This window comes from Amblyomma maculatum, chromosome 5 (assembly GCF_055883805.1).
Source record: "Amblyomma maculatum isolate TAMU_Amacu chromosome 5, ASM5588380v1, whole genome shotgun sequence".
Taxonomy (NCBI): domain Eukaryota; kingdom Metazoa; phylum Arthropoda; class Arachnida; order Ixodida; family Ixodidae; genus Amblyomma; species Amblyomma maculatum.
The window spans coordinates 13552242-13565751 of record NC_139348.1 but is presented as its reverse complement, the minus strand read 5'-3'; the positions used below and the strand labels follow the sequence as shown (position 1 = coordinate 13565751).

At 41.2% G+C, this 13510-nt stretch overlaps 1 long non-coding RNA gene across 1 annotated transcript; it reads right to left on the bottom strand.

Annotated features, from left to right (window-relative positions):
• Window positions 1-229: 229 nt before the first annotated feature.
• Window positions 230-12029, bottom strand: LOC146187784 (uncharacterized). The gene is made up of 6 exons (XR_014707444.1): window positions 11803-12029; window positions 10646-10721; window positions 7601-7668; window positions 6696-6806; window positions 1623-1705; window positions 230-618 (listed from the first exon to the last, which is right to left on the bottom strand). It is a non-coding gene; the product is annotated as an uncharacterized LOC146187784 (long non-coding RNA).
• Window positions 12030-13510: the final 1481 nt, after the last annotated feature.

Here is a 13510-nt window from a genome sequence, read left to right as displayed (position 1 = left end):
AAACATTTTTTACTTTCGCACCCTTTTTTTTTAATTTTGCACTTTTATACCGTCCTTTTCGTTTTGGAAATTTCTTTACTACGTACTGCGTGGCCAAGCAATGCTCAGTGAAATGATCAAGGCCTTGCACTTCCCAAACTATCCAGTATGTGCTACAGACAACACAGCTGCTTTCTCTTGGTTTCAGAATGTTTAAAACATGTCAAACATTCAACGAGAATGAGCACACATGAAACTGTACTCTTGGAAAACCATTTATTGAAACCATTCAGGGGACATGACAGACAGATACATTCTATCAAAAATATGACTTTGGCTTCAAGGCTAGAAGAGCAGATTCTCAATGGCAAGAACAATGTGCTTTACCACGGCCTGGTCTTTAGGCAAAAGCAATTTGATGTGCTGCTATGAAGAGCTGAATGATGTGCATCAAGCCTTTGTTACATAAACACCTAAAAATACCTGATCAAGAATACAAACAGCCAGTGTGCTGCCATTCATGCTATAGCGCCTTCTATGATGTCTGGAACTCTGAGTACAAAATTTAAAAAAATCTCTTGTGCCTCTGCGAGGATGATGCTGGTGAATCCGATGCATGGTGTATATAGCTTCTTCGTCCTGAATAAGAAACAAAAAGGAAGAACAGAAGTTAAAATGTTCGCTATTTCTACAAATGACAGCATGTTACCATCTACTGGCTTACAAATTTGTATCAGCAAAACCTGTTACTACAGTTTAATAAAATATTTCACACTTTAGAACCTGCAAGGCACAACAAAGCAGCCCATCTTCAAAATTTCTATAAAAAACTGTCCAAGTCTCAGGTTTTTCTTCTTTTTAATACCAGTCTATAAGCCCTTTTAATCAATTTTTCCTGGCTATCATATTCAGTGCAGTGTTTCGAACAGCCAGATCAGACGCAAATGTGTGGAACATTGTGGCACTGCTTCAAGTACCTTGGTTTTTGTCCCTCTTCAGGCACCTATATGTAGAAGGCATTTTTTATTGAGTGCAAAACTCCTACTGAATAAAATATGTTGCACCAATAGCCAGATCTAGTATGAGTCTTGGTCACATATATAATTAAAGAGTTCTACGTATGCACAATACCACTGGAACTTAGTCCTGAAGAGGAACCGTCTTTGCCAAAAGTAACCAGGCAGCAGAGTCTGCTTCTCAGCCGTGTGGCAGTAAATTCATTCTACATCTGAAGCTTTAAATATGTGACAACTTAAGACCAGAGCCTGGCCTCACTTTTTAACGAGTTGTGATCATCTGGGAATATTTATGGCTTTATAATACTAGTGAGAAGCAAAACATGCTGCTCGGTTACTTTTGGCAAAGACGGTACCATCAAAACTGATGCTTCATCCTCATGCACAGAGGAATGTGATTACTATCTTCAAATGTTTTTGCATAGCTGTGCTCGAATAATACGTGCAAAAATACAAAATAACATGAGTTCAAATCTGAAATGCATCTTTCAGGCTCCACATAATAATTACAAATATTACAAATTAAATGAGACTACGATTTCTTTCAACAGTATATGAGGGTCTAAATACCAAAACAATATTCCAGTTAGCACACACTATGTACATCATAATGCTAGCTTAACTCACCAAAGGCACAGAAGTTGCTCTCTTTGCTCTCGGTTGATCCAGATGTTTGGACAGCAAGCAAAAGATGCATGCAGCTTGGATGTCTGTAACATAAAGACACAAAAATATGCCAAATTTGAGGTTTTGGTCCAGTCTAAGTTTAGAAAGAACAAGGCACTATGAAAGCTGGCAATAAGATCTTCTGAGCATCCTACTGCTCACATCAAAAACCAGAGTTGCATCAGTGAAAATACTGAGAGCAGGAATAAAACTTTCTGAAGGTGATATGATTTGGAAGCTTACAAACTGTGACTAAATGTATGCATTGCCCTAGTAGATGGCCACACATTCATGTCACGATATCAGAGGAGCCATTCCACTACTAGGGAGTTTGCCTCTAATAGTGCTTCAGCCGCAGCACTAGAATAAAAGATAACAGTGATGCATTCAAGCCTGATCATGTGCAGAAATTCAGAAGCATTCAAGTTCCGTGCCTCGTTTCATTATGAGTCCTGTGTTTTGTTGCCTAGAACCATTACTTAGTTGCCCTCTCTATCGTTGAAATTATGCCATCAAGAAACCAAAATCTGGGAGTGGCCCATTGAATCTGGTGATCACAACTGAGTCAGCTATACTCGAATTAAGCTAGACATAAAATATGGATAAATTTGGATGTGGTCAAATTTCAGGAATCCTGAGGTTGGCCAAGTTTTCGACATGACCCACTTAAAGTTGAAAGTCATCGCAGAATTGGTCACACTCAAATAAGATTAGACACCAATTTTCGACAAAATTGCAAGAATTTAAATTTCAGATGGGACCTGAATTTGTTTGGAGGTATGCACTGAATTCGGCATACTCAAATTAGGTCAGACATTGATTTTCATCAAATTTTGGAGGTCCAAAGGGCCGAATTGTGGAGGTTCCCAATCACCATGTGGTCATCTAAATTGGTCATACTCAAATTACATTAGACAGCACCATCAGCCAGCCTATACACACTGAAGGGCAAAGGCATATCTCCATATTTTTCCAATTAGCCCTTTCCTGTACCAGCTGCATTCATTTGACCCCCGCAAAGTACACCTCATCCACCCACCTAACTTTCTGCCATCTCCTGCTATGCTTTCCAGCCGTTGAAATCGTTTGTTACCCTAAGCAACAATCAGTTATCCTATTTGCACAATACATGCCCGGCACATGTGCATTTCTTCTTGATTTCTACTAGAATGTCATTAACTTTAGCTATTTTTCTGACTCACCGGTCAGCTGCTAGTCAAATCTGCTAGTACTTGCCAAATACACTCCATTATAATCTTATTATCCTAGCTAATTCCCTTTCATGGTCCGGATCTGCAGTTATTACCTGTCCTAGGTAGACATAATCGCCTACCATTTCCAGTGCTTCATTGCCCATTGTAAACTGCTGTTCCTTCTCGAGGCTGCTAACATTACTTTAGTCTTCTGCATATTGAATTTCAGGCCTACTTTTCTTTCTGCTTTCCCTGCCTAGGTCACCAAACATCTTTTGTAGTTCATCTCTTGAATTACTTAACAAGACAACGTCATCAGCGAATTGTAGATCACTTCGGTATTTCCCATCGACTGTTATCCCTAAATTCTCCCATTACAAGTCTGAATTACGAGTCGAAGCAAGCTGTGAATAGTACTAAGGAAGTCGTGTCTCCTCCCTAACACCTCTTTTGTATTGCAATTTTGCTACCTTTTCGTGCAGAAGAATGGTTGCTATACAGCCACTACAGATATATTTCAGTACTTTCACATACGGTTTGTCTACACCCAGATTCTGCAGTGAGCAATGTCTGCACGATTGCAGATGTTTCTATTGGGTAAAATGCTTTTTCTCTATCAAAGAATGCTATGTGTAAGGTCTGGTTGTATACCGAGCATTTTTCTATCAGCTATTCTATTCTAATACCAGTGCTGCGTCAGGGGACAAAGATGAGAAGGAAGGAAAGACAACCAAAAGTGCAAGCGCTTGCTCCTTACCCCGTGAAAAAAGGAAGAAAAAAAGAACAGACATTAGTTAGATATCCGAATACGAAATTTCATTCATGTGTATTTACTGAACAGATGCTTATGCACGTGTTGCTGTTCTTGTCAATAGGCTTCATACAATGTCAATTCATCTTGATGTCTGAAGATAACTTTTGCCTGGTTACAAAGAGGATCACATGCTTTTTTGACACATTAGACACACTTGGCTTGTTCAGGTGAGTCTCAGTAATGTAGGGCGAAATTTGGTGAAGGAGCACCATTCAAAGACGTTTTGCGTTTTAATGAATTTCTCGGTCTGGCCCATATTATAGTTCTTGCCGCATTTAAAAGGTATGTCATAGACCACGCCCTCTTCACATGGCACAAAATGCAACTCATATTCCACTTGGCCGGCTTTTTTTGCTCCTTTTGTTGTTTTCATTCTCTGTCTCTTTTGTAAAAAAAAAAAGCAAGAAATTTTCCTAGCTTATTAGGAGCCGAAAATAATACCTCAACCGCATATCTAGTGCCAACTTGTTTAAGCCTATGGGATAAATGATGGATGTATGGTATCACTGCATACCTTCTTTTATCTCTACTGGAAGGCCCCTGTGAATCATGTTTACCAAACGACAATCTTTTTCAGGATTTCATTGCAAGCAAGTGTTATCACGTCATTTGGGAAGCTGGCTAACTTTAGCCTCTGGACCTGCTGCTTGAAACTTCTGTCTATATCGTGGATGCATGATTTAGTAATCGCTGATAAGCATGGCACTGCTATGCCGCACTTATCTTCGAATGCTCTGAATGATAACTAAGTAAAGGCTTTTCCGACATATGTAAAAAAAACCTACAAATTTGATCTTCCTTCTTTTCCAACAGCCAAGATTGGAGCTGATTTCATTTCGTATTTCGAAAGTAAACATCAAAATTTGGAAAAAAGTCAAAATACCAGAAAGAAATTAGCCCCAATTCCTGAATGTTTGAATGGAAGGGAACGAAGATCATGTTTGTTGTTCCTTTCTACAGTGGTCAGAAAAGCCTTCACTTATTTATTATTCAGGACATTTGAAGATAGTTAAGTGCGGCATAGCAGTCGCATGGTTAGGATCAGCGATTAATAAATCATGCGTCCATACTAGACAGAAGTTTCAAGCAGCAGGTCCAGAGGCTCAGGTTATCCAGCTTTCCGAATCACTTGAAACGCTTGCAATAAAATCCTGAAAAAGATAGTCATTTAGTAAACATGATCCACAGGGGTCTTCCAGCAGAAAGAAAAAGAAGTATGCAGTGATATCATACATCCACCAGTTATCCCATAGGTATAACCAAGTTGGCATTATATTGCTGTTTCCAGCTCCTAATATGCTAGCAAGAATTTGTGCTGTTGTTGACTGAAGAGCCAGAGAATGAAAACAAAAGTGAAGCAAAAGGAAAAATGCCTGCCAAGTGGAACATGAGTTGCATTTTATGAAGAGGGAAGAGGGAGTGGTCAATGGCATACCTTTTAAATTTGGCAAGAACTATATAGGCCAAACCGGGAAATTTATGAACACGCACTTACGCCAACACAAAACGCCTTTGAATAGTGCTCCTTCGTCAAATTTAGCCCTACATTACTGAAACTCACCTGAACAAACCAAGTGTGCGTAATGTGCCAAGTAAAAAAGCATGCACTCCTCTTTTTCACAGAGCAAAAGTTATTCAGACGTCAAGATCAACTGACAAGGGAATTGCATGATGCCTATTAGGTGTACAAGAACAGCAACACGTACATAACCATCCCTTAAGTAAATATACACGACTAAAAGTTCTTACCTGGATTCCTAATATTGTTTTTTTTTTTTTTTTTGGGGGGGGGGGGAGTAGCACATGCACTTCAGGTTGTCTTTTGTCAGTATAATAGCTGTGTATTTTTCAAATAATCTTCAGTTAGTAGCGTTTGTCGTTCCTGCTCTCTGTCCCCTATCGCAGCACTGATAAAGTTTTCGAAGATGTACCAACTAACTGAAATGTATGTTTTGCTATGTTATGGATATGATCGATAGTAGAGTGTAGTACCCTTTCCGAAAACCTGCTTGATCTTTTGCTTGACAAATGTCTAAGGTTGACCTAATTTTGTTAGCAATTGCCTTAGTAAAACCTTATATTTAACAGATAGTAAGCTGATTGGTCTATAATTTTCAAGTCCTTGACTTCCCCTTTTTATGAATTAAGATAGTGTTAACAATCTTCCATGATTTCAGTTCTGTTGATGACTCCAGGCCTTACACTTAAAGGGTGGCTAGCTTTCCTAGCATGGCATCCCTCCAGTCTACAACAAATCTATGTTTACCTGATCCTTCCCAGCTCCTTTCCCCCTTTTCATAGTTTCTAAAGCTTTCTCAATCTCGTTCTTCGTCACTGGTGGAACGTCTGATTTATTTTTACTACAGCCAATCTTGCTGTCCTGACTACTTCGGATGATACATAGATTCACCGTTTTAAGGCTGCCCGTTCTTTAGAACACACTCAATTTTCTTCATGTAATACTTCTTTACGTCGGACACTTTTTACGTGTTGATTACCTTTGATAGCTCTGCCAGTTTTATTGTCGATTGGTTTGGAAGCTTTTATACTTAGGCATTTTTTAGTCAAATATTTAGTCTCATTAGACAGCTTACCGGTACCTTCTCTATCCTACCACCTACTTCTACCGTGCACCCAGTAGTGATATCACTGAAGGTATCACTCATCATTTATACACAAAAGTTGTCATCTTCGGTTAAAGCTAATATCAAAATCGACTTTGGTCGTATCTGATGAAGTGAAATTTGGGGTCCAGGGGGCCAAATTCTGGATGTTCCCCATCCCCAATCAGATATGCTCGAATAGGTTAGACATATTCAATATCAGCTCAGTTATCATAAAACCAATGCCTAAAACAACTATGGGCAATATAAGCTTTTATTCACACTCATCATTCTCATAAAGCACCTGTCACTCCTACTTGCTGCCTATGAGCCCAGTCTTGCTCAGTCCACTATTGCTACTTCTATGAACAATGTAAAGTGCATGACTCAATCTTGCAATTTATTCGATATTGCAACTACTCACATTTCTTGTGTCTTGGGGCAATACCCATGCATCAGCCTGGAGAACCACTTTCATGTCCCTGTTGCACTGCCATAAGCCCATCGTTCTTAATAAGGTTCAGCCATTCAGGAACTGCAAAGAGACCAGTATAAAAAAAAAAGGCAAAACAAAGGAGAGATGTTAACTTGCAACAGTTACAGCATGCAGCAGCACACTTGCATGATTACAATATCCACTCAGGAAGTGCTCCAAATCACAGCTATATATTAGAAACTAGGACCGCAGTAGGCATCTGCTCCTATATTTCTCTGAATAATATCAAATTGTTAAGTAAACCCTTGCCAAGAGAGCACTTCCTAAGTAAAGCATGATAGTGCAGTGGCAATGAAACCTCATTGCATCAGTGCACGGCGTGATCTAGACTGCCATTTCTCCCGAATTGCTTTGCATTAATTTTATACGCTTACAAGTCGTAATGATGTTCCAGTCAAGAAGTGGCCTTGTAGTCAGAGTTTACGAATGGTATAATGATTTTCAATTCAGCCACTTCACACTGATGTCAAACATTTTTTTAGGGCATTTAATGCCCCAAAGCGACTCAGGCTATGAGACACACCATAGTGGAGGGCTCTCAAAATTGTAACCACTTATAGTTAACGCGCATTGACAATGCAAACACATAGACACCTTGCTCTTTTGCATCCGCTGCTAAGTGGCTGCCACATATTTTAAGCAATCCAAATTTTTTCAGCATGCCTTCATGTTTTCCACTGAATGGCAGTCTTAACACTGCTGTGGATGCTGCTATTGCCAAATTTCACTAGAAAAATGGCAACTAAGGTTAATGAAATACATTCTTCAGGAAACCCAGAATGTGTGTGCATGAGAGGAATGGTGTAACGGTGCATATATTGGTCCTTTCATACCTTGCAGTTGTGGTGAAGGTATCCAGAGGGGAATATTCTTCAGAAACTACCAAGTCTGCCAAGGTTCCCTGTAAACAATTTTAATATGTCAATATGCAATTTTTGTATGCGTTAAACGATGACCTGCGCTCAAAACGATCTTCTATTCATCTATTCTATTCATCAACTGTTTTTTCAAAATTGTTCCCCCCTCTACAGTATGAGCTGCATTGCTTTTTGAAACTTTTGTTGGTGCTTCTCACTTTGTATTGCATTTGTCTCTTTTCTTTTGGCATTTCATCCTTTGCATGTGCGGCGTAACATAATTCACTCTGTTAAAGTATTTCCTTTCTACCTTATTTATTCCTTCCTTAACGTCACCCTCCGGATTCGTCAGCAATGCCTTCCTAGAAACTCCGTCTTTTTCTTCCCTGCCTTCAGTGCAATCTGTTTCTTACAGTGCCTACTGCTATTCGCAGCTAAGTTGGCATGGCAATTCACTTACAAAATCATCAATTTTCTCCTATAAACACATGCTAACATCCAACCTGCTTCTTGTGCCTATTCATCGTGTACAATGCACTGCACTTTAAGTGCTGCAGCAACATTTTTTATTTTCTTCAGGTTAAGGGATCACCTATTCATCTTGTACAATGCACTGCTCTTTAACTGCTGCTGCAAAGGTTTTATTTTCTTCAGGTTATGGGATCACAAGTTCCAAGTTAATATAAGGCCATCTCCAAGGCAGCATCTTTTTGTTCCTTCCCTACTCGCCTTAGTCCTTGGGAAGCAAAAACAAAAACTACACCACTGCCCAGACATTGACAAGTTCACTTGTCAAAACATCCACTGGCAGACTGTGGCTGCTGCTCAATCCTTCTTCAGTCTCCTTGATTTTATGTAGCTTATTGCCTCCATTTTGTTCTGATCTATTTTAATGATAGAATACTGATATTCAGGCCATATTAATAGGCAGGCTCTTGGTGCCACACAAATTAGCTTGCTAGGAATGTTATAGCAGCTTCATACAGCAATTGAGTCCAGCTGCGGCTTCATCTATAGTCGCAATAAGGGTTTTTTTTTTTCCAACTCTTATCCAATATAAATTAGGACTTTATATTTGCCTCAGCATTTGGCCTTTTTGAATGAATTATGTAAACGATTGAACCTGAATTAATTTGGTTTCAAATACAGGCCTCAAAGTAAGCATATAGTGTGTTAGCGTTTTGTTTTAGCACGATTTCAATACCAATCAGCTTTTGCAACAGCCGTAGAAATCCATTAGTAAAAGTTTATTATGAGAGTGCAAAAGAATTCCCAATTTAATGACACATGAATAAAGAAGCCATGAGAAGCTCCATTTCTGTCTGCTCACATTTACATCAATGATAACCTCTCCACACATGTTGCCTTTCATTAACTTAATGCAGAGTTTTAAGGAACACTGATGCTCAACATAATATTCAAAGTGGTCTGAAACAAGTCTCGGCTGAAATCCAACTACCAAGAATGAATAAGGTATTTTGTACATATTGCTATAAAATAACGAAGCTCCAATGACGAACGAATACAGGTTCCACTACAAGTTGTCCATGTAGAATGAGAGGAAGAAGATTGCTACACTGTATGAAAGAGCACTGGAAAACAGTAGAGGGTGAAGCCTCAGTTTGCAGGTTGAACCAACATTTCAACAAGTGGACTTGCCTTCATCTGGGCAGAGCGGGCATCACTGGCAAGGGTTTAAATATGCTTTTGATTTTGTTCTCACCTCCCAGCCAGCACTGCGATACCACAATGTTGACAACTACCAACTAGCCCAGCAAAACACCATGCATGGATGTCTAGTCCATCGCCTTAATCGCTCGGCCACGACTGCACACACACAAAAAAAAAAATTTCTCAAAAGCATTCTCCAGATGGGGGAGAAGGACATAAAAAAAAAGAATATTAACAGGACAGTGAACCACAGTGGCAGGTATGGTTCACTGTCCTGTTAATATTCTATTTCTTTTTCCTTCTCCCCCTTTGGGGAAAACTTTTGAGAATTGTTCCCCTGCTGATATCAGTTATCAGGACCTTTTGGAATGCATGTTGCTTTTCAAGAAAAGTGTGTCTGCACTAAAACTGCTTTAGGTGCTGACTAATCACTGCATAAACAAGCATACACTCGCTCCAATCTTCTGATGGAAAAAAAGAAAGGAAAAACCAAGTTTCGGGGCTGGTACGGGTCCCTTGTTAACATGAAGCGCTGCATGGAACGACAGCGGCTTAAATATGGTTAAAATTGCATAGTGTCCGATTATAGATCTCTGGAAGATTTACATGTGTCCTGCTAAAAGCATGCCTCGTGTTATGCTTTTAATAGGACACGTGGAAATCTTCCAGAGATCTACAATCGGACACTACCCAATTTTATCGCATTTAAGCTGCCCTAGTTCCATGCAGCGCTCCATGTGATAGGGACCCGTACGAGCCCCGAAATGTCACGTTTCCTTTTTTTTTAGAACATTTTGGCGAGTGTATGTTTGTTTCTGCAATGCTCGCCTTTCGCCAGATGGTAGTCTGTGAAACCCTGGACTATGCTGACTAATCATCTACCCTGCATTGTAGTTTTTCCTGCTGCTGCCACTTTTATTTCTTTTTCAGGCCACAGGAACAAATTCCAGGCTGAATAATCCATACTGGAGAAATTTTTTCTAAATTTTTCTTTAAATTCTTGACCTACTTTCTTCTCAAGCACCCTCCTCCTCCTCAGCTTTTCTTCAGCGTATTTAAACCCCTGCCAGTGATGATTTCTCCGCCCAGATGAAGACAAGCCAACTGGTCAAAACGTTGACCTGCGAACTTAGGCATCTCCCTCTACCCTTGTTCAGTGCACTTTCATACAAGTTGTCCGTGACACTTAGTTATATTTGTTCATTGTTGACGCTTCTTTATTTCATAACATGCACCAACTAACCCAGCAAAAAGTTCTATTGGAGTGCTTACATACATAATGCATTATTTATGTAGGATGGAGAACACATAATCCAACTTAAAGAGAAGCACTGCAGTCAGAACACGCACCATTGGTTCACATGTCACTCTTGAATATTTTCCAGCTGCCACAAATTCAGTGCTGTGAGCTCCCATGTGGTATGTCCTGCAGACATAATGCAATGCCGTCATAAATACAACTGAGCAATGTGGCCAGAACAAAAATGTGGCAGAAGTGAGAATAAATAAAAGCTCTGTAGAGGTTATCACGCAGCAGTTTTTCACACACGGACCATATTTTTCACTTCCAATTTTTTCTTTTATACACCGATACTTAACACCACAAAACATTAGCTTTCCGTTCTAACCAGTCTGACAACTTTGAATGCATTATCATTATTTGTTTCAATTAACAAATTGGTCAATTATAAACTATATTTTCTTAATTAGCAACATCAAGCGTTCTGTCTGAGTATTCTTTTGCCTTTAAACCCTCTTTTCTAAATTTTTTTTTAATTCATCAAATTGATTGCATCAACTCTTCACAAACTATCACACGCCAATCAATCCTCTATCATTAGAAGCACAAATTACCATGATCAATATTTTTATGTACTCTTTTCGGCATGCTGTGCCAACTACTACTGCAACTACTGCTACTACTACTACTACTACTACTAGTATGACTATGCCGACGACTTTTCGACCAAACGTGCGGCATAAGCTGTCACTTAAGCTGAAAACAGCATGAAATAAATGCAAAGCAATTAGATGCACCAACCAGCGGCCAACGCCTGTGCAGAAGATATATTGTGCTTACGCAATGTATCACAAAGAGCTAAAATAAAGCCCATGACCGCGAAGGAACCTCTGGCCGAGATGGAAATTGACCAAATGCATTCTCCTTGCCTTTCAAACTTGTCAAATTTTAAATCTGGCAGAACGCAGAGGTCCTAAAGAGTATGCGCTCGTAATCTCTAACATGGATGCATGACTTCCAGTTATAATCGTATAAATCGAATGATTTCTCTATGTTTACTGTTCAGCGCACGCTTACTGTTCAGCGCACCCAGCTCCCTCCCCCCTCCCCGTTAGTGTTGCAACCGCTCTCGCGGAGAGCTCCGAACAAGTCTGTAACGCTTGCAATTTCCTGAGCGTCGAACCCAGCCGTATGACAGCCATACTTTCCGTAAAACATGCGTTCTAAAATTCGCACCCACCATATGTCAATACATAAGATCGCTTACCTTTAGAGGGAGGTCGAGCATCGTCGTGAAGACAACAAAGAACGCAAAGCTTCATAGGGAACTTCAAGGGCCACTTCTGTTCCGAGTGTATGTCAGGCGGCACATTGACAACAGTGAACGAAACTACTCACATCTACAGTTAAATATGCACACGAAAACACTACGGTTCACTTCAATACGTCGCAGATATGTCCGAAAATGCCGTTGGCGTGGACAATGCACCGCCGCCATACCACACGCTGAAAAAAAAAATGGTGGGAAAACGTCACCACGATGATACCGATGGCCACCTGGTGGCAGACATGCAGCGATGCAGCCTCGCTTTCGGTTTCGGTTTTATCGCGAGACGAAACGTGTATTTTTCGTACAGCAGCAGCAGCAGCAGCCAGAACGACTGTGTTAGCAGACACTGAAAGAAATTAAGGGAACTAATTTATTGAGGTCGCATTAGGAAATTAGGTGGATATCAGACCACAAGAACAACGCGCCTGGGCGAACTCCGCTGTTGCGATGCGTGTCCGTTCTATCGCTCGGCCCAGCTACGACTTACTTTGACTCTCGGTATTAACATTTAACACCTTCACATCCGTTCTTCCCACGGTTGAATCTCTGGTACCGGCACGTACACCTGTCACGCACACGTCAGAGACGGCTCGCTCTCTCTCCTCATGTGATCTTGCTCTGCGGTTTCGTGTTCTGCGCCGACGGCCGTGAGAAAGTTCGTTTTAGCCTTGGCTGGGCGCGGTGTCGGATAGCGGCGTCAGCGTTCGATGGTCAAAGTAGACAATGCCTAAACGGGCACTTTGGTCGGCATAGTCGGCGTAGCGCTGACACGACCCTCCCGAATTTGCACCTGTCCTCAGGTGCAAGCATTGCGGGGAGATGGCATAAGCTCATTAGCGACGAGATCGCGCTCCTTGTACCTCCGCAGTTGTTCAACGTTCACTGCTTTTCGGTTCATTTTACCAGGTGCGTGGTGTAGTCTTTCTATGACTACAAGGTTTGGCTCGATCCCTTTTGTAATTTCAAAGGGTCCTTCGTAGCGCGCGTCAAGTGTGTTCCGTGCGCCGGCTTCGAGCACGACGAGATCTCCGGGATGAAATTCTGTGGCCCGTAGCCTTGCGTTATATCGGGCGGTTGATTCTCGTTGACTCTCGAGAAGGCAGTTCCTTGTTTTCGCACTGACAATTGCTACAATTGCATGTATAATCTGCTCTGTCGCCACGAAGGTCGGTCTCACGGAATGTATTAGAATGAGAGGCAAGCCCGCATTAAAACATGGAATAGTTAATTACAAAGCAAAGCGTTTTCTTATATGCGCCCATAACGAGGTAACAAGGAGCTTTAAAGACTGTCGGCCTCCAGTTTTATAGGTACATGGAGCGCAAAAACTACTGATAGATGAAAATTGAGCTTTACTGAATGTTCATTTTACAATCTGAAAATGAATATGTGATGCCCCATGTTATGTTTGGGGTCGGAGCCCCGTGAGCGAGGAACCTCTCGATTCGGTTGCTGGGTAGAGAAGCGCGAGCGCCTGTAAAGAAGGCATTGCTTCTCGTGCCCTGGTCGCGCACATGGTCACAGGACGGTCCAGTTCCGAGGCAACGCACGGCTCGATTACGTCCGCGCGTCGTCGTCGGCACAGGCAGGGGGGACCCCGGCTGGTCCCTCCGAAGCGGCCGGCTCCCAGCTGCAAGGAGGCATT